This window comes from Ursus maritimus, unplaced genomic scaffold, assembly GCF_017311325.1.
Source record: "Ursus maritimus isolate PB19 unplaced genomic scaffold, ASM1731132v1 scaffold_7, whole genome shotgun sequence".
NCBI classification, from domain to species: Eukaryota; Metazoa; Chordata; class Mammalia; order Carnivora; family Ursidae; genus Ursus; species Ursus maritimus.
Window position 1 is genome coordinate 16,854,613 of NW_024426885.1, and position 25,621 is coordinate 16,880,233.

At 49.7% G+C, this 25,621-nt stretch overlaps 2 long non-coding RNA genes across 2 annotated transcripts in view; one reads left to right on the forward strand and one right to left on the reverse strand.

Moving 5' to 3' along the window:
* Positions 1-6,850, forward strand: part of LOC103657287 — a 12,397-nt gene extending 5,547 nt beyond the window's left edge. The window contains exons 6-7 of the long non-coding RNA XR_566796.2: positions 2,507-2,602; positions 6,660-6,850. This is a non-coding gene — a long non-coding RNA (uncharacterized LOC103657287). The remainder of the gene's footprint in view (positions 1-2,506; positions 2,603-6,659) is intronic.
* A 6,713-nt stretch (positions 6,851-13,563) lies between these two features.
* The window catches only part of LOC121101191, a 29,316-nt gene continuing 17,258 nt past the window's right edge, over positions 13,564-25,621 (reverse strand). The window contains exons 3-4 of the long non-coding RNA XR_005833116.1: positions 19,755-19,850; positions 13,564-14,233 (exon numbers count right to left, since the gene is read on the reverse strand). This is a non-coding gene — a long non-coding RNA (uncharacterized LOC121101191). The remainder of the gene's footprint in view (positions 14,234-19,754; positions 19,851-25,621) is intronic.

The following is a 25,621-nucleotide window of genomic DNA, read 5'->3' on the forward strand; positions in this document are numbered from 1 at the left end:
GATTATTGAACTTTTCTATAGCTTAGTCTCTTATTTGTCAAATGAGGATGACATGGTCCCTAACTAGTGGGGCTGTTGGGAAACTTGAATGAGGTCATAAACTTCAGGCACACAGTACATATGGTAGAGACTTAATAAACTTAATAAATGGTTGCCACTATGATTATGATTATTAGCCACTGTTATCAATGAGTTGGAGTTCCTTTCTTTCTTTCCTTCCTTCTTTTTTTCTCTTTCTTTCTTCCTTTTTTCTTCTCTTCTCTTTTCTTTTCTTTCTTTTCTCTTTTCTTCTTTTCTTTTCTTTTCTTTTGTGTGGGCGTGATTGAGGAGGGCTCACTAAGCATAAACTCTTCCTGGCATTTGTTTGTCGGGTCAGAGGCACGTCACACCTACCCCCACCCCTTCATTTTTCCTGGGATCCTTGCCAGGTCCTAAGCCAGAAAACCTTGTTATATTAATTATGAAGAAAAGCATGTTTTATTTAAAATCCCGGCTGCCGAATATTCCGCCGTGCTGTTTCTCTGTGACAGCGGCATCGCTTTTGCATTTAGGGAACCCTAATGAATTTAAAATATAAATATATCTTTGCCTATATACACATGCAGTTTCCTGCGACCTGATTTCCCTAAATACCAGTGCACGCCGCCGAAGCTAATGAGTTGGAATTGTGCTTTGGATCAGTTTAAAAAAAAAAAAAATGTATGAGAAGTCGCAGTGAAATTCAGTCCCTTTCTTTTCCGTAAGATGCTGTGTGGTTTCCAGCAAGAGGGAGGGATGTCCCTCCTGGGTGTGAAAGAGACTTGGACATTCTGGAACATTGAGGCTTAGAAAGGGGTGGCTTGTATCTTCCCATCAAAGGCCTGGTTTAGTCCTGGGGGTGGAGGGGCATGAGATTTGGATGCTCAAATTAATCAGACATTGAATCCAGTTACTCGATCATCCAAAACTGGCTCCAGTCCTTCAGCATCCACACTGTTTCTCGTCATAACAGAGAAGCCGGGCTCTCTCTTGTTTCTCTCTCTCTCCCCAAGCTAGGACCCGGCAGATAATGTACATCTGTCAAGCAAAAGGGAGTCAACAGTAGAAAGTGGTAGGGCCTGTGGACTGGGGGGCTTGAGTTCCTTCTAGAAATGAGGGCAATAGCCCCTCAGCCGGTTGGTGCCAAGTAGGAATGTGAGCCCCACGTTACTAGAATGTCTGGTTTTCAAGAGAAGCTGGGCATTTGTATTTCCATGTGAAATGTTCTGATTTGCAAATGTTGCCAAGCAATTGAACGGAAATTAAAATTGTCTTAGGCTGACCTTCTACCCACCAAATAAAACTCGGACTGTGAGTGGAATATACCCCAAGCTGCCAATTTGCAGGCTCTGGCCTATTCAAAATTTTCTGCTCTGCTGGGAGGGTGCTAGAGTTCTAGAGTTCTTGGGTCTAAACTCTAGGGTTTAAAAAGTCCAGAAGTAGGAGCAAACGCGTTGGAGAGAGGTGGAGCCATTGTCTTCTGTCCTCTCTGGCGACGGGCCGAGCTAAGTAGGGCAGGCCTGAACAAACCTTGTCCTCTGGCTCCTGACCCTGGAAGAGGTCAAATTCCATTATGGCTGAGCCCAGCAGGACCCCCAAATCACCCAAGGCCCACAGCAAGGAGAGATTTCTGAGCCTGGGATGGCGGTGCCCTTCCTTCACACAGTTCCTGTCATGGGGAAGGAGTCGGGCAGACATGGGCCTCAATCCTGGCTGGGAAGTTAGTTTAACGACTCTAGGTCTGTTTCTCACCCACAAAATGGGGACAACCATACAAGGCTGTGCTGGGGACAGGTGTTCATTAAGGAAAACCAAATCTAGCCCCAGCCAGAAAGTCCCCATGGATGAATTGCTGGTGTTAAGGGCAATCATATTTGACCTGTAACTCTTTGGATCATGGATAGCCGAATAAAAACCTACGTTAGATATGAGCGCAGAGGGAAGGCATTATAAGGTTTGCTGCATGACCTAAATTCATGGGAGAGTGTCCATACATCCTTCCAAAGGATAGTGATCACAGACCCTGTGACTGCTTTTCTCCAAAGTTCCGGAGGCACATGGAGCCCGTTATACCCCAACCAGCAAACACACCCCTGGTCTAAGAGCTTCCTGTTCCTGCACAAAAGACCATGCCCTTGAAGTTCTGTGGGCAGAAGAAATCTCATCTTTACCCAGGGTCCAGGCAAAAGACCTGGTCCAGAGAGTAGACAGCAGCCCATAGTCTAGAGCTCAGCTCTGCACTTCCTAGGGGTATGACTTGAGGCCAAGCTGTCCATCTTCTCACCTGTGAAATGGGAGCCCTCGCAGTACCTCCTTCTCATGGTCCTTCCCGAGATGAACTGATCCACCGAACACACAGCCTGGCTCGCAGGCTTATTAAAGGACAGCAGTTGCTTATCATTTTTAGCTATGTGGGGTGGGAGAGGCTGCCCAGCCCATCTGGCGGTGTGGCTTCCTCCCCCTGATGATGCCCCTGAACTCTCCAAAGCATCTGAGCAAGTTGGCCGCTTTCCCCTGGACGTCTGTGGCCCGGCCTGTGGAACGCAAGCCGCCTTCCCGACCACCTGTCTGGCACACATCTGGGGTAAGAAAACATTCCAAAGCCCTGAATCCTCTCTCTGGAACTGACTAAGCTCATTGCCTGAAGGCTATCTCTCATATTTTCTCTTTTATCCATTATTGACTTATAATTTCATTGCTAACCCTAAAAATTCACTGGGGCTTGCAAAAAAGGGATTTTTGGGGACCATTATCGTTTTGTGAACTTCAAACAGACTGCATCAACTCTCTCCTTGACTGCAAACTTTAGGCTCTAATTCTTTCCGACTGGTACTTTCTCTGGGCCCCTTGTGGGCCTCTGATAATTTCCACCTCTTCCTCTAGACCTGTGCTATTTCTGCTGGGTCTCTGCCCCAGACGTCCCCAAACAATCAAATGAGGTAGGTGCTTGAAAACGTGTAATTGCAACCCCAGCACACATATACAAGCCATCATCGGAAAAGAAAACTCTCTCAGAGGTGGGACACTTGACAGGTTAATATGGGGCTAAGGGAGGTGTCTGAGGACAGTTTACCGAAAGGGAAGGAGAGGCTCTTGTTTTTAAAGTATCTGATCAGAAAACCTGAAACCGAATCTGCTTTCTACAGGAAAATCTCTATGAGTAAAATGGGAAATAAAAGGCAAAGATATTTCATAAGATAAAGAGGGTATGACTGTTAATTCAGTTCCCACGCCTTGCCCCTTCTCTACCCACCCCTACCCCCACACACAAAGGGGTACATTCTCTGATTTTTATAGAGAAGTCGTGTTCATTCTAGAAATTTTAAGGGAAAAGAGCTAACATTTATTGAAAGCCAATGCATCGCCTCATTCAATCAGCCGTGGCCCTCCCCAGATCTGTGAGAGATTATCACTTGGTTTGCAGTAGAGGAAACTGAGGCTCTGAGAGATTATGTCGCTTGCCCAATATTCCACAGCTAGAAGGTGGCAAAGCTGTGACTCGAGGCACTGGCTCCCAAACCCACACTCATGCCTCAACCACATCCGGTAGGGCACTCCAGGAGGCTCTGTTTCTGTTGATGGCCCCTCTCCTGGGCCCACAGAGATCCAGCGAATACTCCGGGACCACAACGGCACAGAGCAGGAGCCAACATCTCCTCTACCCCCTGCTCCCAAATACCTAGCATCCCCATGCAAGACCCTTGGATGGCATTGCCTTTCCCTACTCATCACCACCTCCCTTCAGCCCGTTTCCCCTCCCTGCCCCATCTACTAGGGTCCTGTGAAAAGGGAGAAACAGTATTACCCACAAAGCTTTCTCCAAAACGAATCCATCTAAGTAAACCTGTTGCCAGGATCATATGCAACCAGCAGGATTCTCCTCTAGAGCCAGATCACAGGGGATCCTACCCTAGTGTGGCCTGAAATGGCTAGAAAACCATGTAGGTCTATCAACGGGTCTAAGGAGAGTCGGTAGCTTTCAAAGGCTTCTCAAAGGGTTCTCTAAGATCCGTGCCAGATCACCGCCCACTGTCTTAGCAGATTTTCTTGCCCCAGTCCCTTTAGTTGGAAGGTGCTCATGGAGACTCTGCTCCAAGAGGGCTCAAGTCAGTTGCATGGCCTAATGGAAAGGGTCACTCAAGAGCAGCCAACATTGCAGGTGTGCGCTGACTCTTACGATCGGCCGTATCCCACATGGCCACACCAGCCCTTCACAACTGAAGTTTCTAGTCACTCCTGGCCCAGCTGCTTTGCTCCTTCTCATAACCTCAGTCTCTCAACTACAGACATTTGAAAAGAACACTTACCCCGATGGCTGTCTTTCCCGCCAGAACCATTAACAGCAGAATATGGAGATCGGACATTCTGGCGAGCGTCTCTGCTGTTCAAGAACTCTTGTGTTGCCCAACGCACAATTTCTTTTGTTGTCTATGCCCTCAGGGTGGGAAAATGTCAGTCTCCAAGGATTCAGGAACAAATGAAGAGGATGCCAATTATTAACTAGGCATCAAATACTGTTTAATGTTTAATGTTTTGCAAACCAACTATCTTGATTAAACAAATGGTAACTTTGGAGCTAGGCTGAGTCATGGGGTGGTTTCTTCTCTGGGGAGAAAGTCTCCAAAGAAAGTGGCAGAGTTCAAGAGCCCCGGCCCCTGGGTGCACGCGGGGGGCTGCTGAGGGTTCAGTGCAGAAGGTGCGAGAGTTAACCACCGTCCCAGTTGCAGGATGAAAGCCCCGGTTTGGGGAAGGCTTCTGCCACGGGCCTTGGCCATTGCTGATTCAGACAGAATGTTAACAGAGTTCTGACTCATCAAATCTCAAACAGAATTAAGGCATGGATGGGCTCCTAATAACATCACACTTTCTATTCATGAAAGATAAAGGATGCAAAACTGCTATTGACAAACATTGATTCTGGGCCCTTTGAAGAATTGCCCATGGTTGCTTGTTGGCTTCAAAAGTTTTCTTTTAAATCTCATTACATAAGGTTTTTATTTTTAATTATTTTTTTCCTTTCATTGGAGTCTTTCTTTGATCAAGAGGGTGAAGAAACCACGACGCTCATATTTGGGGCCTCGTTCACTCTGTTCCTTATTTAGCGACACTGGTTACAGGGACGGCTATATAAAGCAGCGTTACCTATGAAGCGCGGGCTCTCCGGAACACGATTGATTTCTTTAACAAGCACCATCTTGAGCTCTCGTAATCACCTGATTGCCCACAGTAATCTATGTAAGGGCTCCAGGAATCCTCCCGCCCGGGTCCTGAATCCAAGTTCTAAAACCTTGCTGCCAACCCAGGCAGGGGCTCACCTGGGCCTCCCGCTCACCCATCTGCCCTAACCTGTTTGGCACATGGGCTCGGACAGCTCAGTGGCTGCTTCCAGCTCTGGAAGCCAGGCTGCTGGCCACGGAGGGCCCCACAGGTACCAGCCCAGGAGAAGGCCAAACTCAATGCCTCGGCCATCAGATGTCCTTGCAGGACAAACCGAGTCATACCATTTTACCTCCTAAATAACTCCAAAATCTGTCTTCTTTTCTCTACTTATTTTGTCTGTCTCCACCTATTTTAGGCAGCCATCAACTCACTCTTGGTCAACATCCACCTGACCTCTATGACACATGTATGCACTAGTCCCTTTTTCTGGAAAGTTCTTCTCTGAACTCACCCTATTCTTCCCCTAATCTTTACGCCCACCCTAACTCTATTCTTAAATCCAACCCTCATCCCTTTTTAGCAAGTTTACTTAGTTAACTCCCCTAGTTAACGCATACTGCATCTTTCTGGTTTCGGCACAGACATGACTTCCTCAGGAGCCCTGCCTGTGGTTTTCCTTCCTAGCCCTGACCGAGGTCAGCCTCCCATGCCTGCATTGCTGTTTCATTCATCCTTGCTCCCCGCTGTCCCCACCAGACTCAAAGCTCCTGAGGACGGGCATTCTATTTTGCCTGCCATTGAATTCCTAGCATAGATGTCGGGCACTTGCCTGGCCCATGGTAGGTGTTCAATAAATATATCTTAAATGAAAAACCACTTTATTAAACTGACAGTTGGGTACCTTATAACCAGGACAGCTAAAACAGCAGAGCCAACTTCACGTGAAAAACTAAAGTATTTGTGAAATTTTAAACACACTCCAACTTGTGCGTGAAGACTCCATTAATACCCATCGAACAGACACCAGGGATCTGCTGTGAGCCAGGTGCTGGCGACACAGGGACGGAGTCGGCAGACACGAACTTTGCTCTTAAGGACCACCCGCTCCGTCTGGAGGCAGGTAGACAATGAAAAAGCGAGCAAGTGCATTTTAGTTAGTGACAGGTGTGAAAAAAGAAGGAAACAAGGTCACGGACCAGAAATCCTTGTGGGTGGGAGGTTTCCGTAGACGGGGAGGCAGCGAAGGTGGTGATGTGGGCAGAGCAGGTCACCCGCGTGGGGCTGGGGACCCCGCTGGTGGTTATCTGACCGCAGAGCGAGGGCCCAAGAGGCAGAGCAGCAGGGAGTTTGTTGTTTTCCAAACTCGATCTGGGGGACTTCACAGCCCCCTGCGGTCGGCAGGAAGTGGAAAGCGAAGTTTTCAGCGAAGTCGAATCACTGCATCACTCGTGTGACTGGGGCGTCTCTTTCCCCCTCCACAGCCTTGCGTGAATTTGAAACCGTCCGACTTTGTGGACAGAGTCTCAGAAAACAAACCAGCGGCTTTTCTTCCTGTGTCGACGGGAAGTGACCTCTGGGCGCGTGCTGTCCGTTTTTTTAATCCGGATTAATTCCCCTCACATGTGATCTTCCCTTTATCTCAAGCAAAAACCAGTTCTGCTCTCTGTGTAGTAACTGCTACAGTCTTGTTATCACAACAACGTGAAACTGAATAAATGTCTGCGCCTGGCCCGAAAGGAGAGCGTTCGCTAAAAGATGTGTAGCCCTTTTAATTTAGGAAGACAAAAGGGTGAGCTTTTCGTGCAGTCTGTCTTTATCTGGGGAGATGGAGCACCCCTACCTGCGATCTCCGTTCTTCTGAATTCAAACGCAGAACCCTTCGCCCTCGTTCCGACGCGGGTGTCAGCTGCGATCAAGTCGGTCTGTTCTGTCCGAGTTGTGGGCGCCGTTTGCTCACGAAGTGGGTTGCATCCCGCTGGCGAGAGCCCCTCTCCTGCCTTGGGTGGGCTGGGGACTCTGGGTGTCTATGGGCTGACTCTTCCTCCCGATGCCCTGGCCGGACACCCACTCTTCCACGTACTGGGTTAGGGGTTGTTTTTACACACCACCCACTGGTGGGGCCAGAACCAACCTGGTTCATGTTTACTCGTGTTGAAGTCACAACCGTCCTCCTGCTGGGCCTTCAGCACAGGGAGCAGACAGAGGCGTGCCCACCAACAGCAGCCGGGAGCCAAACCAGACCTGGGAGAGCCCCCCTCTGCCACAGCCCCGCTATGGGACGCCGTGGGTGTCATTTATTCTCTCTGGGCCTCCGTTTTCTCATCCGTAAAGTAGGAATAATATTGTTCCCGCTCCGTGGCGTTGCCGAGGGGCGCGCCTGAGAACCTGGGGGTGTCTTCGTGCGGCGGCTGGCATAGACGAGGCTCGCAGAACATGTTGCCTTTGACATCAGTCAAGTCTTTTTATGGGATGGTACTAGCTGAGCCCCCAGACCCTCAGAGATTAAAGGGCCCTGGGTTCAGTAAGCCTAGCCTCCAACCCAGGGAAGGAAGGAGCCCCTTCGTGGGGAGAAACCCTTACCTCATTTGTTCTCTCTAGGACAGGGGTCTGCAAACCTTTCCTGAAAGGACTAGATAATAAAAATCTTAGATTTTTTCCTGGCCGTCCATTTCTCAGTATCTCCTCAATCCTGTGACCGTGACTCAGAAGTAGCTGCAGAGAGTTCTTACACCCGTGAGCGTGGCTGGGCCCCGGAAACACAGTATCTGCGAACAGAGGGCCATGGCGGGCGCCTGGGGGGCTCAGTCGGTTAAGCGTCTGGCTCTTGGTTTCGGCTCCGGTCATGATCTCAGGGTCGTGAGACTGAGCCCCGCGTTGAGCTCTGCACTCAGTACAGAGTCTGCTTCAGATTCTCTCTCCCTCTCCCTCTGCCCCTCCCTCCACTCATGCTCTCCCTCTTTCTCTAAAAAAGTTAATTAAAAAAAAAAAAATGAAGGCGGCCATGGCTTGTGGAGTCTGCTTGAGATTCTCCTTCTCCCTCTGCTCTTCCCCGTGCTTGTGCATGCTCCCTCTTTCTCTCTTAAATAGTTAGATCTTTAAAAAAAAAAAAAAGGAAAAAAGAAGAAAGAAAGAAAGAAAGAAAGAAGAAAAGAAAAGAAAAGAAAAGAAAAGAAAAGAAAAGAAAAGAAAAGAAAAGAAGAAGGCCATGGCTTGTGACGCACGGACCCAGGAGAAAGTGATGGGATGTAGCCGGAGTGTTGCGCAACTTGCAGGGGTCCCTGTGGAGACACACCGGAAACCAGGGGTGGGGCCTGGACCAATGTGACATCATTGCCCTCCGAGGGTTCCCCCAGAAGTTAAGCCCGCTGCTCCAGAATCATCAGAACTCTGTGGGCTGTGGGGACTCAATGGTTGCTCGTTCATCGCACAAGTATTTATTGGGCACCTACAACATGCCAGGTGCCAGCCTCATGAAGTGACATTCTCGTAATGACCCTCACTCAGAGTCACACGGCTGGACTTCCTCTAAATTCTTTTTTTTTTTAAAGATTTTATTTATTTATTTATTTAAAGAATGTGTGCAAGCAGGGGAGGGGCAGAGGGGGGGGGAGAGAATCTCAAGCAGACTCCACACTGAGGACAGAGCCTGACGCAGGGTTTGATCCCAGGACCCAGAGATCATGACAGGAGCTGAAACCAAGAGTCAGATGCTCAACTGACTGAGCCACCCAGGAACCCCTTCCTTTAAATTCTTAAAGTCATCGCTAATCAGAGAAGAGAAGACATCCTGCAGGGAAGTGCCACTGTTCCTTCCCATTGTTCCAAAGGCCCCTGCCTGATCCATTAACTTCCAGGGGGCACCCTCCTTTGGGGGGAAGGGAGATGGGGAGATGCCCCATTAACTTGTCATGGGAGGGTAACCTTTTCCCATGCTGCCTCAAAGCTCGCCAGGATGTTCATATCCATGGTAAACTCGTTGGTACTGCCCACCCTCTTTTCTTACCTAGAAGATACTAGATGTCTACCACCTCGCAGTGTTTGTAAAAGAAAATCAACATTTTAGGGCAGCTTCTGTGCTCCAGGGGCCTTTATAACCCTAAGCTCGTATAGTCTCTATAACTACCCCACAAGGTGATCTGACCCATTTTACAGTTAAAGAAACCTACGCTCAGAGAGGTTCAGTAAATTGCCCCAGGTCACCCAGCTTGAGACGGAGCCAGGTTGGAAGCCCCTCCCACTCTACTGCATGGACTCCAGGGCCTTGGGGTGGTAGTTTTGCCAGTTACTCCAAGCCACCTAAGAACGTGTGGAAGAAAACACCGTATCTGAAAGCAAAGATTATCCATTGCCTGGCCAATTTCCACATTTCCTCCATCTTGGCAGCTACATAGTCTTAGGGATGGCCATGTACCCAGTGGGTAGTAGAGAAACCCTGTCCTCCTCCAGCAGCAGCCTCTAGTATTTTAGGCTGGGTTTCCTGGGAAACAGATGGAGATGTGGAGATTTGGAAGGAAGTTTACAGGGGAATTCTCTTAGGATCAATGCCCATAGGGGAATGAGGGGAGCAGGACAGGTAGAAGAAGTTGGGCTGCCATGTAGTCACAACAGAGGCCCATCCCCTGGAAAGTTCTAGAGCTGGACTGGCCCTCAGTGTTGTCCTGCCATGAGCCATGGGGTAGGATTTTGTACTGGGATCACCCTGTCAAAAAGGAGTTATAATACCTTTTATTTTACTTATTTTTCCAGTTATCCAATCTTTATTCTGACCCTTTATTTTATTTTTTTAGTCTGTTCAGTTAGCTAGTATATATAGTACATCATTAGTTTTTGATGTAGCGTTCAATGATTCGTTAGTTGCGTATAACACCCAGTGTCACGGGACATGGGCTATCCCCGTGGAAGGAACATGAGTCTGGTCAAGGCACCCCTGGGTAAGGGTAATTCTGCAAGAGGAACTCAACTGAGAGCTGCCAGGAGCCAACACCAGGCAGCTGAGAGAAAGTGGGCCTCATTTGTGAAGAGGGATCTGGTGGGAACTCTACAACATCCACTCCAACTGTTAACTGGAAATTTCCTTCACGTTGCTTAGTTGGCAAATCCAAGTCAGGAAACCTGAATGGCTCAGTCAAGTTGTGGATCTCCAGTCTATCCTTGGTCTAGTTCGAGACGGTTGGAGCCACAAACATGGCCAGGCTGATCCAGGTCCATGGAGCAATTGCAGATGTTTAATTGGGGCAATCAATATCAAACAGAAAACCAGACTGCTATTATGGAAATCATAAATGTTACACAGTTAATAAGCCAAGCTACAAATTTATAGCTAAGCTCCCTGTTGGCCAAAGATAAAGGAAAACCCTGATCGTCTGGCATGATTTTCATTATACTTAAGTCAGTTTTCCAGGAAAAATAAAGGGTGTTTTTTTTTTTTTTCCATCTCTTTGGTCAATTCCAGGTCAGTTTTGATTAAAAAAAAAAAACCCTTACAATCTGATGAGCACAGGCTGGCGTTGGGTAAACAGCGTATGGGGAATTCCACTGACATGCTGGCAATCTCTAGCCGAGATGAACCCTGGTCTTTGGTCATTGGTGGTTGTGGCTCCTGTGATCTACGAGGTTTGGAAAGATACAAGAACCATCGGTGCAGCACAACCGTGTGACTTCCAAGTACGGCACGGCCCGATATGAATTACACACCTTAGGATGTCCACACAGCAATTGATCTGCCCATTTGTAGTTCTTTCCTTTCTTTAATCTTTCAGCAGGGCTTCAATCTTCCCTCTCATATTTTAAATTTCCTCTGTTCGGTGGTTGTCTATGGCAGGGAGTGTATTTTTTTCCCCCGATCTCTCCCATCCCATCAGTCAGTTCTGCAAAAACACAAGTCCGCCCCCTTGGATCTTCAGACTCACAAAGCGCTATCACCGGGGCTGTGTGATGCTTCTTGTTCTAAGTGCACCTTTGATTTATTAAACATTTTTGAATAAAATTCTGCATACGTTTTGCATGTTGGGAAGCCCTCCACTCCCCACTTCAGTGTAATAGAAAACCTGAAAGAGAGGAGGGATCTGGAGATTTGGGTGTCCCTTTCTGTCTAGACTTGTCGGCTTTCTGAACAGAATGTGCTGTTTTCAAAAGCCTTTTCCCTTTTGGGGGTGGCAGACCTTGGAACACCCCCCCAAAATATGTACTCGATGCAGCCTGACATTGACATCTTTTCTAAGCGTGTTTGCTCGCTGGCTTTGTATTGTGGCGGCAAGAGCCTGGGTTGGCATTAGAGCCAGTGCAAAGCCACACACTTGTGGTGTGATCTTGAGCAAATTTCTTAATCTCTCTGAGCCTGTCTTAAATAATTTCTGTGCGAATTAAATGTGATGATATATGTGAAGAAGTTAGAAGTGGAAACAACACACACACAGACATGCAGGTGTGGGATCTGTCTCCCTGAATCACGCATTCTTTCACTGAGTTTGGAAGAACTCACTCAGTGCGGGGGGTACTATGGCATTCTAATATGCATGGAGACTTCCATCTCTGTCAAGGGAAATCTAAATAGGAAATCTACAAACAGCTGTAAAACCAGGTCCTTGCTGAGGCCAACTCTGAGCCACGCAGGACACAGAGAAATTGGAGGAAGGCATATTGGAAGAACGGGAGGCGCAACGTGGGTCCCTTTGGTCATGACAGAATAACTCAGCTAACACTCATACCTACCCACGCACGCCAACCTCACACCGTTCGTAAAATCAGTTGCCATGCTGGTAATTACTAACGATCACCAACATGTATTTCTTGTGTCTTTCTGAGGACTGAGATTGGAGGATGGATTACACCCACAGTCTCTACTTTCAAGGCCCTCACCCCCCATCTGGGGAGGCATACTTCTCTATGACTCAGTTTCCTCATTTGGGACATGAGGGCAGTATTAGTATGCACCTCATGGGGTTGTTACGACAATTAAATGGGTTATGGTGTGTAAAGTTCAAAACGCTTGAAACTGTTCCAGCTCGTAGGGAACGTTCTACAAACATTTGTTAAATGACCCACCCTCCAGAGTGCCTATGGTAGGGGCTTCAAATACTCCTATCTAAAGCTGCACCAAGGGCCCTGTTAATTAGCATACAGGATGCTAAAAAATAAATTTGGGGGGTGAAATGAGTGATATTCGAGATAGCAGGTTGACTGAAATGACGGAGCGGGCGCCTTGGCTTGGTGTGCACAAAATAAAACAATCGGGTGAAGCCGGCCGTCCAACCCTGCAGGGAAAAATTCTCAGTCTAGATATCCTTTTGGTCTTGGCTCTGATTCCTGGTGCAACCAAAGGCCAGCTGACCTACCCTGGCAAAGTGACTGTTCCCTGCAGAGTGCTGTCAGAGTGCCTGCAAGAGGAGAGTTGAGACTTACAAGGACCCACACGTGGGTGATCTGATGCCTCCTTGTTACGTGTGGCAGACTGCCTTTATCACAATGCCAGCAGCTAGCAGGTTGGGAGCCATGCAGCTCCCATCCCCCTCTAATGAGCAGAGACTCTTCTTGTTTCCCCCAAAAGCCAGACAGCTGTGGAACGGATGGCTTGGGTCAGTTTAGCACAGCCCCTGCCACGTAGCGCAGACCTCAAATGTTAAGCCATTACTACCCCGTGACACAGAGACTGGCCAAGTGTTAGATCACACGGAACAGACGACAGGAGTGGCAGACTTGGAGAAGAGGAAGCCAGGACCTTGTGGCCAGAAGTTAAGTGGGGTCTCCCTCTCCGTAGATCCGAGTTTAGTTCTAGCGCCCTCTTGTGACAACTTGGTGCCTCTGGGCAAATCGGCGACTTCCAGAAGCCTCAATCTTTTAACTAAAAGGTCGTGCATTCCGCCAGTTTTGCCAGTGTGGTGAGGAAGGGCTGGCATGCTTCATGGTCACAATGACCTTCCGAATGCAAGAGTGGGTTCTCCTCTCGCTCTTGCTGATCTCCCTCTTTCCTGAATCATAAAATACTGATGTGTGTGCTGTCACCGTGCCTTTCCCCAGCAGCCACTTGTGCAGTTGTGCTGTCTGGGCTTATCCGTTGGCCTGGAGACAGGTGATTTTGTCTTGAATCACCTCTTTTCCCCAGAGTTCCTTTTCTCCTGCGACCTCCAGGAATGTACTTCTCGCAGCTCACAGGCCTAGCTCCCTGTAACCCCACCCCCAGCCCCAGCCCCAGGCAGGGGGTCCCTGCAAAGGATTCAGGTGATGTGTCCGTCTGTACGTACGCTTCCAGAATCTCTCGCACGTCTGTCCTCTCAGCTCTGCCAGCACTGCCACGGTGTGGCTCGTGCCCTCAGCAACCCTGCCCGGACCTTTGCAGTAGCCTCTGGCTTCTATGGAGGTGTGTCTGTCACCGTAGGGGTAACTGAGATCCCAGGGACCGCAGAAGGGGACAAAGGAAGGAGAAGAAGGATGAAGACAGGCTTAGACACCAAGCAGTGGTGCCCTCTGGGGATGACAGGTCCCCAAACCCAGTCTGAGCCTATTCAGAGGTTCTCCTTGACTTCGAGTACATACATAGCAGTGGCAGCAACAGCAAATAAACAAGGGGGGCATGGGTCGGTGGGCTCACGGGAATTTCTTCTTTCAGAAACAGGCACCCAGGGATTCCCTGTCAATACTCGCATTCCCGCCAGTGGGGGCTCGGGCTGACCCCTCCTGCTGGCTCCCATGCGGACCTTTGCTGTGAGCCTGTCTTGTGGGTTGGTGTTCACACATAGGAATAGTGGAGCTGGGGAGTTCAGGGTTTGGACCCAGTGCCTCCGTTTTCTAGCTCAATGATCTGGGACTGGTCAGTTATCCAACCCACGGGGACCCAGGAGGCCGATTGAATTCGAGAATATGCACGAAGGTCTTTGCCCAGTACCTGGCATGCAGTAAAAACTGAGCAGATGCAGCTGTTACTTCCCTGGGCTGCCGAAAAGCAGGACAGAGAAATGCTCCGATTGTGAGGCAAGGTTAACGTACTTTATGTGACGTCCTAGTGGTTCTTTCATGAGGTTGGCGTTCTTCATCGGAGTCCTCCTCTGATTGCACGTACCTAAGGAAATCACAATAAACCCGTTACACATCTGAATTCGTCTCTAGAAAAAAAATCACGTATTTTCCTAAAGCCAAGCACATTTTGTGATGTGGCCAACAGACCGCAGAGGTCTTCAGATTTCTTTCTAGATAGCATTTCTTCCAGTCTTTCTCATGAGACCAGTTCTCCCACATGTTCCTCACAGAGGTATCTTTCCAACATTTACACTGGAGATGCCACCAGCCACCGAGAGGGACACACTTATACGGAAAGCTATCAGAAGTTTCCAAGATTTTGAGGAATCCTTGATTCAGCAGTGATATTTGAATCCCCTAGTCAATTCCTCATTTTACAGGCACACACAGAGCGCGTGCTGGAGCCGGCCCGTACCAGCTCCCGAGAGCCGACTGTGACAACTCTTCTCAAGTCGACCTTTGGGAACACCACACTGGTAGCTTGAAATCAGCCACACAGAAATCGGCCAATGCCACAGATCTGGGCTCCCCCACCCTGGAGAGCCAGCTGTTAAGTGTTCACGAGCACACAACTGTACCCAACAAAAACGACAAACAGAGATCAAGTAACTTTCTCAGGGTACACAGCTCAGTGGCTTAGAGAAGAAATGAGAAATGGTTGAGCAGGAATTCTTAGAAGATGTAAGACTTGAATTGGGCCTTTAAGGGAATGTGAATAGAATAGAATAGAATAGAATAGAATAGAATAGAATAGAATAGAATAATGGCCCCCAAATACCCATGCCCAAATTCCCTGGAACCTGGAACCTATTCATATGGCAAAAGGGACTTTGCAAATGTGGGTAAGGGTATGGACCTTGAAATGGAAAGATCATCTTGGATTATCTGGGTGGGCCCAATTTCTTAAAGAAATAAGTCCTTAAAAAACTTTCCTGGCTGGGTCAAAGGGATGAGACAGAAGAAAAAAAAAAAAGGAGAAATTCAAAGTGTGAGAGAGACCAGACTTCCAGGATGGGGGAGGAGGGCCATGTGCCAAGAATGGGGGTGCCCTCTAGCAACTGAGGAATGGCTGGACGAGGTTAATCAGCCTGCCGTCCACCCAACTGCTAGTCAACGAACCAGCCAGAACGTGGAGCCAGGCAGTCGGGCTGTACAGAGCCCTTGCTCACCAAGGCAAGTGCCTTCCAGAACCGGGGGCTGGCTCAGGCCTCGCTGTAATCAACCCCCATGACCCTCCCGGCCCCGGGGGCTGACAGCAGCCCATGCTGGGCCTTCACGAGTAACACCTGTGCCTACAGCTCCAAGGAGCGGAGCGGCCTCGAAATGCTGCGGCAGTTCAGGTTTTGACAGACACCACTAACTGGAGAAAGGTTCTTCGGCTTTGATGGGAGGCAAGATCCCATCCACACAGTTCCGGGAGATGGCTTTGCTCTGAACAGATAACTCAATATAAAGGACAGGAAAAAAAACGGAGGGGTGGAAGGAGGGGAGAGGAAGAGAGAGGGGGCGGGGCGAGAGGAGAGAGTCAGGATTTCACAGAGCCCAGCCCCAACGAGACACTCTCTGATGACCAGGGGAAAGGCTTTGAAAGTGGAGGGGCTGGGCCTCAAACCCGGTCCCTGAAAGTGGGGGTGGATCCCGGCAGAAATCACATGGGGACCCCTGCTGTGGAGCCAGGGAGACCGGGAAAGAGTTCAGGTTAAAAAAAAAAAAAAAAAAAAAAAAAAAAAAAAAGAATGTTAATAGAGGACTGAAATGCATTTGGCTGTAATTCCAGTCTTCAGGTCCCGAGTCTGCAATCCCGGGAAGAACGCTCTCACGCTGCTGCTTCTCTCACCAGCCGGACCCCACTCACCCAGGGTGAGGACGCTCAGACCCCGCGCACCTTCTGCGGTCTGTGGTGCGAAGGTCTCCCTGTGAAATGTGACCAAGCAGGCACCCTGGTTGGAACGGCTTTTCTGTTAACCGCCTTCCTTTCTCCCAGAACCCTGAACCATTTGGTAGTCACGGGCGATACCCCACCTGGAGAGACCCTTCTCCCCAAGAAAAATGGGGTGTCCACGGCTTTAGTTAAGACAGAGGAATCCCCATGTTTTCAGCCGTTCTTCGGAAAGGACACCTTAAAGCACAAAAATGGGGTCATGTCTCTTTTCTGCTAAAAGCATTGAGTGCCTTTCTATATTGTGTTTCCACTGATATTGAACTCCTTACTTGATCAACCAGGCCTGCAAAGTCCGGCCCTTGCCTCTGACAACCTCACCTTGGACCATTCTCCCCTTTGCCTGACAAGCTCCAGCTGAAGGACCTCCTCTCAGTTCCTAAAGACACCCTGTTCCCCATTACAGCCACAGGGCCTTTGCACATTCACTTTCCTCTTCTCCATCCTTCTTTCAGGCCTTCCTGCCTTTGCATGCCTAGCTCCTTGTCTTTGTGGTCTCAGCTTAAATTCCTAGTGGCATTTCTTTTCAGAGAAGAGAAGTTCTATTATTTTCTATCTTGACATCCTTTAAGGCACTTCTACACCGTGTAGTTAATTTATTTATTGGGTGTCCTTTCAAAGGCCACTTAAGCCCCTTTCCCAGAGTTCAGGGACCTTGTCTGTCTTGTACGTGTCTGTGTTCTCAGTGTCTAGGCACAGGGTGGCTGCTCGGTGACTATCTGTTGCATCTGTGAGAGGCTGATGAAGGACAGGAGGCAGAGAAGCAGAGGTGGGAGCTGCTGCAAGAAAAGTGAAAACTATATCTGGGGGGGACTCTTCCTGAGGGTGACTCTTCCTGGGGGGGACTGTTCCTAAGGGTGGCTATACCTGGGGGTCACTTCCTTGGAGTGACTATATCTGGGGGTGACTGTACCTGGGGGTGACTGTATTGGGGATGACTATACCTGGGGATGACTGAACCTGGGGACGACTTCCTGGGGGTGACTCTTCCTGGGGGTGACTGTTCCCAGGGGTGACCATTCCTGGGAATGACTATTCCTGGGGTGACTGCTCCTGGCATAGGTAGGAACACAGAGTCAACAACTGGAGCTGGCTGGTGAAGAGGGAAGATTATGGAGCTGGGGGACCTTCCGGGCAAGAAGCAGCCGCCTGTGCTGATCTGCTTCCAGGATTTTCTGTTTCCAGCCTTTCTCCTGGCATCTGACCGTCCACTGGCAGATGTGTGTAGGTAAAAGTGGGGCGAACCTTGATCCCTTCGTTTTATCTGGGCCAGTTTCCAGGGCTGGGGACACCAGCTCCCCATGTTTTACTCTCCTGTTTGCTTATCTCCGGGACAGCAACGAGCCTGTGCGTGCTCGATTCCACCCGTCCGACCAGAGTCTTTCAGCTATGTTGAGACTGTGTAGATGGAGATGTGGTCAGAGAGAGGACGAAAGACAGGAAAGAGAGACATTCCGGTCGATACACACACACACACACACACACACACACACACGGGTATATGTAAACAGTGGATATTTTAAAATAGCACGATGAACGCATTATGTAGACACGGGTGACCGACAGAGGAAGTCAGCCTGTGCTTTAGTTCTGTCAGGAAGAAGGAAGGATGAGAAGCGGGTGGGTGTTCCTGAGTGAGCCGAGTCCTCATCTCTCCGAGTAGAAGCTTGGTAGATAAAGTTTGCCATTGATAAAGCAAGAAGTGGTAGAAGCAGCGGAAGACTTGGGGATGTGGGGGTGATCAGCAGAAGAACTAAAAACAGAAGTGATGTTAAAAATTGAGAAGTTGCCTCTGGGCTTGACAGAGGAGGGTGGTTTTCATGAGATGCCGTTGAATGCTATTATTTTTTAATCATGTGTACATAGGACTTTGATATAATTAAAATTTTTTGTGTATCATTTTGGTGGTTTTCATAAATATTTTAAAATAGTTTATATTTCCTTAAATATTCATACATTTAATTTTTTTCCCCCGAAAGGTAAAGACAGGTAAAATGGCAGCAGGGTAAAGGGAAGAGGTCAAAAGGAATGTGTTGGGTGCCATGTAAAACCTGGGAAACAAGGTAAGACTGTGGAAGTTGCCATCATTGTACCTCTCCCCAGACTCCCCGGGCAGGTTGCACAGACTGTTGGCTCTTCTGGAAGGTTCCCCCCATCCTGCCCCCACCCTGTGCTCCTGGGAATATCTCAGAAAGGCATGCAAGCCCAACACCCTTCCTCACCACCTGATTGTGGGTGGAGAAAACCAGTTACAGAGAAGCCCCCAGGGACCCTGAGCCCAGTCAGTAAGCAGCACTTGGAAACCGACATGTCCCTGCGGTTCCCAAATCCCTTTCGGGGAGGGGGGTGTCCCTCCTTGTGCTCACAGAACCTGGAGGAGCGAGGACGGGGAGCTGGCATCACCCCCCCCCCCCCCCCTTTCTCCACGTCCATGCTCCTGGACTGGTCTGAAATCAACCAGGGTTCTTCAAAGTTCCAGAAGTGGATGGGAACATGGCAGCTCTTCCTCCAGCCAGGAGCCTTCTCACGCCCTTCTGACGCTTACTCTCTTCCTCTTCTTTCTCAACTTGTAACAGAACTGGGCCCATCACTCCGCGGCCCTTGGAGCCCCTGTCCCCCCGCCAACCCCCCTGCAGGGTCTTACTTTGCTCTGGCTCATCACATCCCTGCCCCTGCCGTGGGGTGGGGCAGGCGGGGCCCCACCGCAGACACTGAAGTGCAGTCTCCTTAGGTGGGATTATGAGCTCCTGTGACTGTTTTTAAGTCACCGGCACCTCCAAAGGAGCACTGTCTTCTTGGAAACTCTCAGCTCTCTTGGATGACCTACGAATTCTCATCAGGCCACATGAATCACGTCGGGACCCACCCATGTCCCGTTAGCCCCTCTGATGGCAACCTTCAGCCTTCAAGCATAGACTTGGAGGAGTCCTTTGGACCTAAAGCCTGCCTCTCCTGACAAGACTGAGGTCTTGGGCTTGGAAACCAAGTTTGCCACAAAGAAAGGGGTTGGCTTTCTCGTGCATGTATTCGGGTCCTTTGCAGGTGGACTGGAAGCAAGGCTGGCTTGTCCTGCCGCTCGGTCTTTGAAGAAGCCAACACTTGTGCTTTTCATGGTGTGAAAATGGGTGGGTTGGGGGTGCCCAGGCTGAGAAGGAAAGACGGGCTGGTGGTTTGGCAGAATGTGTGAGCCTCACCCGTGGGGCCACCGTGGGGCCGCTCCGTCTCCTGCTTCCCCAGGCTGTCCCAAGGAAACTCTCACCCTCTATTTGTCCTCTGCGGGCTTGTCTTCCCGTCCTTTGGCTGCAGGGAAAGGACACGATCCTCATTTCCACAAACAGCTCAATGCAGGGGCTTTGCGAGGGGCTTTCTCTTATCTGGGCTCTCCTTTCTCAGAACAATGTTCGCGGCCGCTTTCAATTTGGGGATTAAGCTAACCGAAGTACAGAATCCACTTCTCTGCATGGAGAATGCTCTCCAGTGTGCTGTCTATCTGTCCTCCTCCCATGCCCCTCCCTGTTTCACCCTAATCTTTGGAGCTTAAAAAGGCTTACAAGGCTTCTTAGGCACGAAGAGTTCTTATAAGGCAACTATCGATGAGCCAGACAGAAACAACTTCCAGACTTACTGTGTGAAGTTGCCTCCGTAACTGCATTGCTGGACATCAAGTAAAAGGGGGAAACGAGGGTCCTCCTGTTGTCTTCTGTTATCAGCTGTTTTCCTCCTGCAGAAAGGCCGGCCGTCAGGAGGTTCAATGCGGAACCTTGAACCTGCCCAACAAGTAGAGCCGAGTAGCCTTTCCCTTCTCCTTTCACCCACTCAGCTTAGAATGGTGACCATGGGCACGACAGCCTCGCCCAGCACAGACCACGCCCTGGGCACTCTGGCCAAACCCTGAGAAGAGAAGCTATTCCTTTCACACCCCCTGCAGCTTCTCGTTCCATGAGTCACAGCCAAATGGCATGAGTAGTCCCCCCACCTTGTCCACCAGTTCACTTTCCTCCAGCTTCAGTTACCCGCGGTCAACCGTGGTCCAGCAGCAAACAATCCTCCTCCCGACGGATCATCAGAAGGTCGATGGTAGCCTCACACTATGTGACAGTGCTCGGGCCATCTGGGCCATTCCCCTCACTTCATCTCAGCACTGAAACATTTGATTATCTCATATCACACAGAAGACGGGTGAGTACAGGACAATACGGTATAGCTTCAATTACAGTACATTGTTATAATTGTTCTATTTTATTATTGTTGTTAATCTCTTCCTGTGCCTAATTTATAATAAATTCATCATAGGTATGTATGTATCCTGTATGTATGTATGTACGTATGTACTATCTATGGCTCAGGCATCGACTGGGGGTCTTGGAACATATCCCCTGTGGATGAGGGGGCTACTGTGTTAGAATAGAATCATAACCTCCAAGTTGCTCCTTGCATTTTGAAAACTGCTTTGCTATGCACTGTTTCACTTTCTGCAGACCACAACACAAAGAGGTAAGTACAGTGATTCTCATTTCCCAAATGAGGAGACTGAGGCTCAGAATGGGGAAAAGACTTTCCCGAGTTAAAGTACAGGTACTGAGGTGTACTGTGTGGATGGAACCCAAGGTTTTGAGTTTGCAGCCCTCCCTCAGCCCATTCCTGGTCCACCTGTTGCCCGTAGTGATGAGTGAAACTGTGAGCTGAGTGGCAGTGGGGCCTTGGCCAAAGCAAGAGTCCCTTGTGGGATTAGGAAAAGGAAGGTCCATAAATCCATCCCAACTCAGATCAGTTGAAGACTCAATAGGATGGGAAAAGAAGGACCCAGAAGAAGGGATCTCTGAGCTGAAATGAACATGCAAAGAACAATTTATCTTCATGAGTTAGGGAATTAGAATGCAGTGACCTTCATACCTACCACTCAGGGCATGTTAGAGCTGACCCTGAACATGAGAAGCGGGGTGGGAAGGAAGAGCAAAGCCCGATGATTGAGAGAGTGCTGAGTATCCTTGAGGGAAGTGGAGGCTGGAAGTCTAATGGTTCAATGCCTTTCCCCTCACTCCACATGTTTAGACAGGCTGGGCCGAAGGAGGACCGAGAATTTATGAAATGCCAACGTGCCCTAGCAGCCTCCGTCAACGCCGATTTCGGAGGGAACCTGGAGGCACACGTTGTGAGGTTAGAACCTCTGCTGCTGACATTTAGCTCTCGGATCTACTACTCGCATTGTTGAGAAAGCAGGAAATGCCTGACGCTTTCTTTAAGGTGTTTGTGTATTCTCCTGATGTGCAAGAACAACACCGGCATGAAGTGAAGAGAAGGAACTCAGTAACAAGGAGAGAGCCGAAGATGCCTGAGTGGAAATCTGGGGCTATTTGTCCTGAGTTCTGGGAGGAACGCGGCCCCCCAGCTGTCTTGCCTAAATCATCCGAGGAGCACGTGATCCCTACTCAGGGACTCCCGGAATACCCGGCGGTGTCCTAATGAAATAATAATGGGGCATATCCTCTTCCCCAGCGTTTCTACAGGGAGGACTTACCATTACCCCAGACAGGGATTAGGCCTAATAAATTACACTTCAGGACGCAGGATGCGCACAAAACGTCAAGGCCGCGTACACATACAGACGGCCCTGAGCACAGAAAATTCATCATCTTGAGCTGAGACACACAGCAGGCGCCACGCAGCAGGAAGTGGCCTGGAATGTGTCCCAATTAAGTGGTTCTTGGAGCAGAGAAGGAAATACCAACAGTAGTGCAAGGAATGTTGACTCTGGGCGAGTCCAGGGCTCCTGGGACTTGGACCCTGCATGGGTGAGTTCCTGCCGTCCTCCCAAGAGCATACTGCCCATGCTTGGGCCTATACCTATCTTTCTCAGCCTTGGCACTGTTGACATTTTAGGCCATAGACTTGTTTGCTGGGGAGGAGGGGAGCTGTCCTGTGCATTTGGGGATCTTTGGTATTATCACTGACCTCTACCCTTTAGATGCCAGTAGCCCACACCCCCCCCGCCCATTTGTGACGACCAGAAATGTCTCTAGACTTTGCCAGATGTCCCACAAAACTGCCCTCAGTTGAGAACCACTGGCCTCTACTAGGAAAGATAAAGAGTGATTTTGTTTCTCTGTTAGACTACCCAAAACTCCGGTGGCTTCTGGTCTCATTCAGAGCCTACCAAGCACTCCAGGCTCCTTCGTGGTCCCCTGGTTCAGCCTCAGCTGACATTTCTTCCCCTTGCTGGCTCCACACCAGCCGCGCTGGCCAGCTTGCTCTTGTCTATGTGGACCCAGCCTGTTCGCTTGTTAGCGTCGGTGTGCTCGCCTTTCACGCTGCCTAGAACACCTTTTACACTACCCCTTCCCTGGCATCCACATGGCTCATTTCCTCATTTATTCAGGTCTCTGCTCAAATGTCACTTGGAGACATCTTCCCCTGACTAGTCAACTCAAAGAGTACCCCACTCTGTCACGCTCCGGCCCTTATTCCTTATTCTTCTTATGCTATGGGGACTTTCTCTCCCCATAGCTCTATTCACTGCTGGCCATTGTCCATCTTCCTCATCAGAACACGCACCCCTTGCGGACAGGACCTCGTCTGCTAGGTCACTGACTATAGTCCCAGCCCTTCCAACAGGGTCTGGCCATCGTAGGAAACCTGCTGATGGGATTAGGACAGAGACTATGCCTATACTGGTCACCCATGTGCATTTCTCAGTGCCCACAGAACGTTCAAGAGGGCTGTGGGGTTATGATTAGGGGATTCTTGCATGGGGTTCTCTCTTACAGGTGTGAGATAGGAATAAAAGAGAAATCGTAATTAATCAAGCAAAATGAATATACTGGGTGCCTGTCTGGGCCTGGCTCTTCATGGGGCTAAGAGGTTGCCTTGGGGCCAGACTGATCTAGGTTCAAACATGTGCTGTGGGTCCTGGTGAAGAAGTCACACATTGGCTGTTGGATCTTTGGCAAAGTGTTTAACTTGTCGAAGTGTCAATTCCCTCATCTAGACAATGGGGATAACAGCAGTCCCTTCCCAGCAGGGATCTGGGGAGAAGAACATGATATGATGCCTACAAAATGCTGGGCATGTCCTGAATGCAGTGGAAGGCTACTCTTTGTGTATAAACATGGGTCTGTCCTCAAGAGACTTACAGTTTCACTGGAGACTGGGGAGAAGTCAAATGTAGAATCAGGTGGAAACACTTCATTCCCAAGAGGGGCTGGAAGACATCAGGGGAGGGGAGGAAGTTCTGGGTACCAGGTAGTGTTCACCGCAGACACAGGACAGAAGCCAGGGATGCCCTTGGTTCATAATTGTCTCAATCCACACTGTACTTGATTCACAAAACCCTTTCCCAGGGTTGTCTCTTTTGGTCCTCACAACACAGTAGAGCAGATTTCCCTTCCCTCATGCTGAGGGATGAGAGGTGCAAGACACAGAGGGACATAAGGAATGGTGAAGAAGTGACAGGACCCAGCCTCTAATCCGGATCTTCTGACTCTAAGTTCACTACAAATTTCAGAGACTCTGAATATGGTAAAAATGCACTTAATACTATTATATGAATAGCTACCATTTATTTCGGGCTGCAGTGCACCAGGTGCTATGCTGAGGGCCCTGCTGGCATTGTCCCATGTCATCGTCATGAGGGCCCTGTGAGGGAAGTCTTCTTATTTCTTCTTTGCAGTCAGGGAAGCCGAAGCTCAGAGAGATGAAGCCATGTGCTCAGGGGGGCAAAACTGGGTGTATATTGAAGTAGGTCGGGCTCCCCACCACCCCCTGTGCCTCTAACCTCTGTGAGAGTCTGCTAGCTCTCTGAGAAGAAGCGCTCCGGTGCCCCGCGTCCCCTCCTTGCTTGCTCTTTGAATAGGTTGGGTGATGGTGGGAACGAGAGGGCGAGGAAGGAATGGCTTTGCACCTTTGACCGGGCACGTTCCACCAAGCACATCTGCCCAAAGCCTCCTGAGGAGGAGCAGAGAAGGCGGGCTGGCTGAGCTCGGAGCTCCGAATCAGTAGGGAGCTCCGAATTAGTGGGGAGACCGAGTGGTTCCCGCTGCCCCCTGCCTCCTTCCCAAACCCTCAGTGTGGTCACCTTACCACTGTGCCTTCCCAGTCATGCCCAGGGGGAAGGGCCCATGGGTCTCTGAGCTGCCGGAGATTTGGGGCTATTTCGGCTGGGTGCCTGAGGTCCGCTCTCCTCCAGACTGCAGGCTTCTTGGAGGCGGTGTCCGTTTTGGCTTTGCATCCCCACCTTGCAGCGAGACTCCTGGCACAGACCAAGTGCTCAGAGAGTGTGTGTAGAATGAATGAGTGAATCATGAATGAGCAGACTGCAGTCTTTCATTCCATGGCCTTCCTGTGTCTGACTTGGATTCTGGGTGGACCCAGGGATAGGACAGCATAAAGTGGCTGGGGACTTACTCTCTAAGGGCCCTGTGATCTGAGACCCATTTTCATGTTTCTGTCCTCTACCATTACTACCAGAGGTTTGTCCTAAGACTCTAGGATCCACCACCATACTTCCATGCAAGTGGCTGCAAGAGAATAGCATACGAGTCCATTTCCCTGGGTGTCCCCTAGCCAGGAATGAACCCCCTCGCTCCTTCTCCTGAAGCTGGGGGCCTTCTCCCCCTTTCTGCTGCTCCACGCCTGCCCTCCCCTTCTCGACAGCTTCGTTAGAGCAGACACAGAGGTGGGAACAGTGGTCAAGCCCCGGGTTACACGTCCAACAAGGAGAACCCTTCGGCTGGGCCCCTGGGCCATCTCCCCACTTCCTCCACTAGTTGGGGGGAGGATGGTGTAGCAGGAAACTTTGTACCTTTCCTATTAAACACTGTTTGGGGATGAGAAGAACATGTGAGTAAATATAGGAATTAAAGAAATTCTCTCAGTGTCCTATTTATCCCCAGGAAAGGAACAAGAAGATAAAAGAACAGGGGCCCTTAGAAGAATCCAGCAGCTTCCTGAGGGTGACTCATCCCTGGGAACATCTGACAAAAAGGCTATTTATCTGGACGCCTAGCACCAGGCAGGACGTTCTGCCGAGGTGGGCTCAGGCCTGGGAAACAGCACTTATGAGGGGTTCCTTTGCCACCCAGCCTCTCCTCAGCTTCACATGGCAGCCCTCCCCTCCCTCAGGTGTGACCGCAGCCCTGAGACACAGCTGGAACACAGTGGTTATTGTCCGGGCTCTGCAGTCAGAAGTCCGGTTTCAAACCTTTCTTCCGCCACTTAGTTTATCTTAGTAGATGTTAGTTTGCTGGCATCCCTGGGCCTCAGTGGTCTCTCTGTAAAATGGAGATGGTAGTCCCTTCGCAGGTCATGGTGAGGATGGAACGAGTTCGTACTTATGTAGAACAGTTCCTGGCCCTTGGTAATTGCTCAGCAAATGTTAGATATTGTTAGCATACTGAGTTTAATCCTCCTACCACAAATTGCCTTTCTGCCCTGAACTCCAACCTATGAATCAGAACCTTCCAGAACCTTCTAGAACCTTCCAGAGTTTTAGTCTGT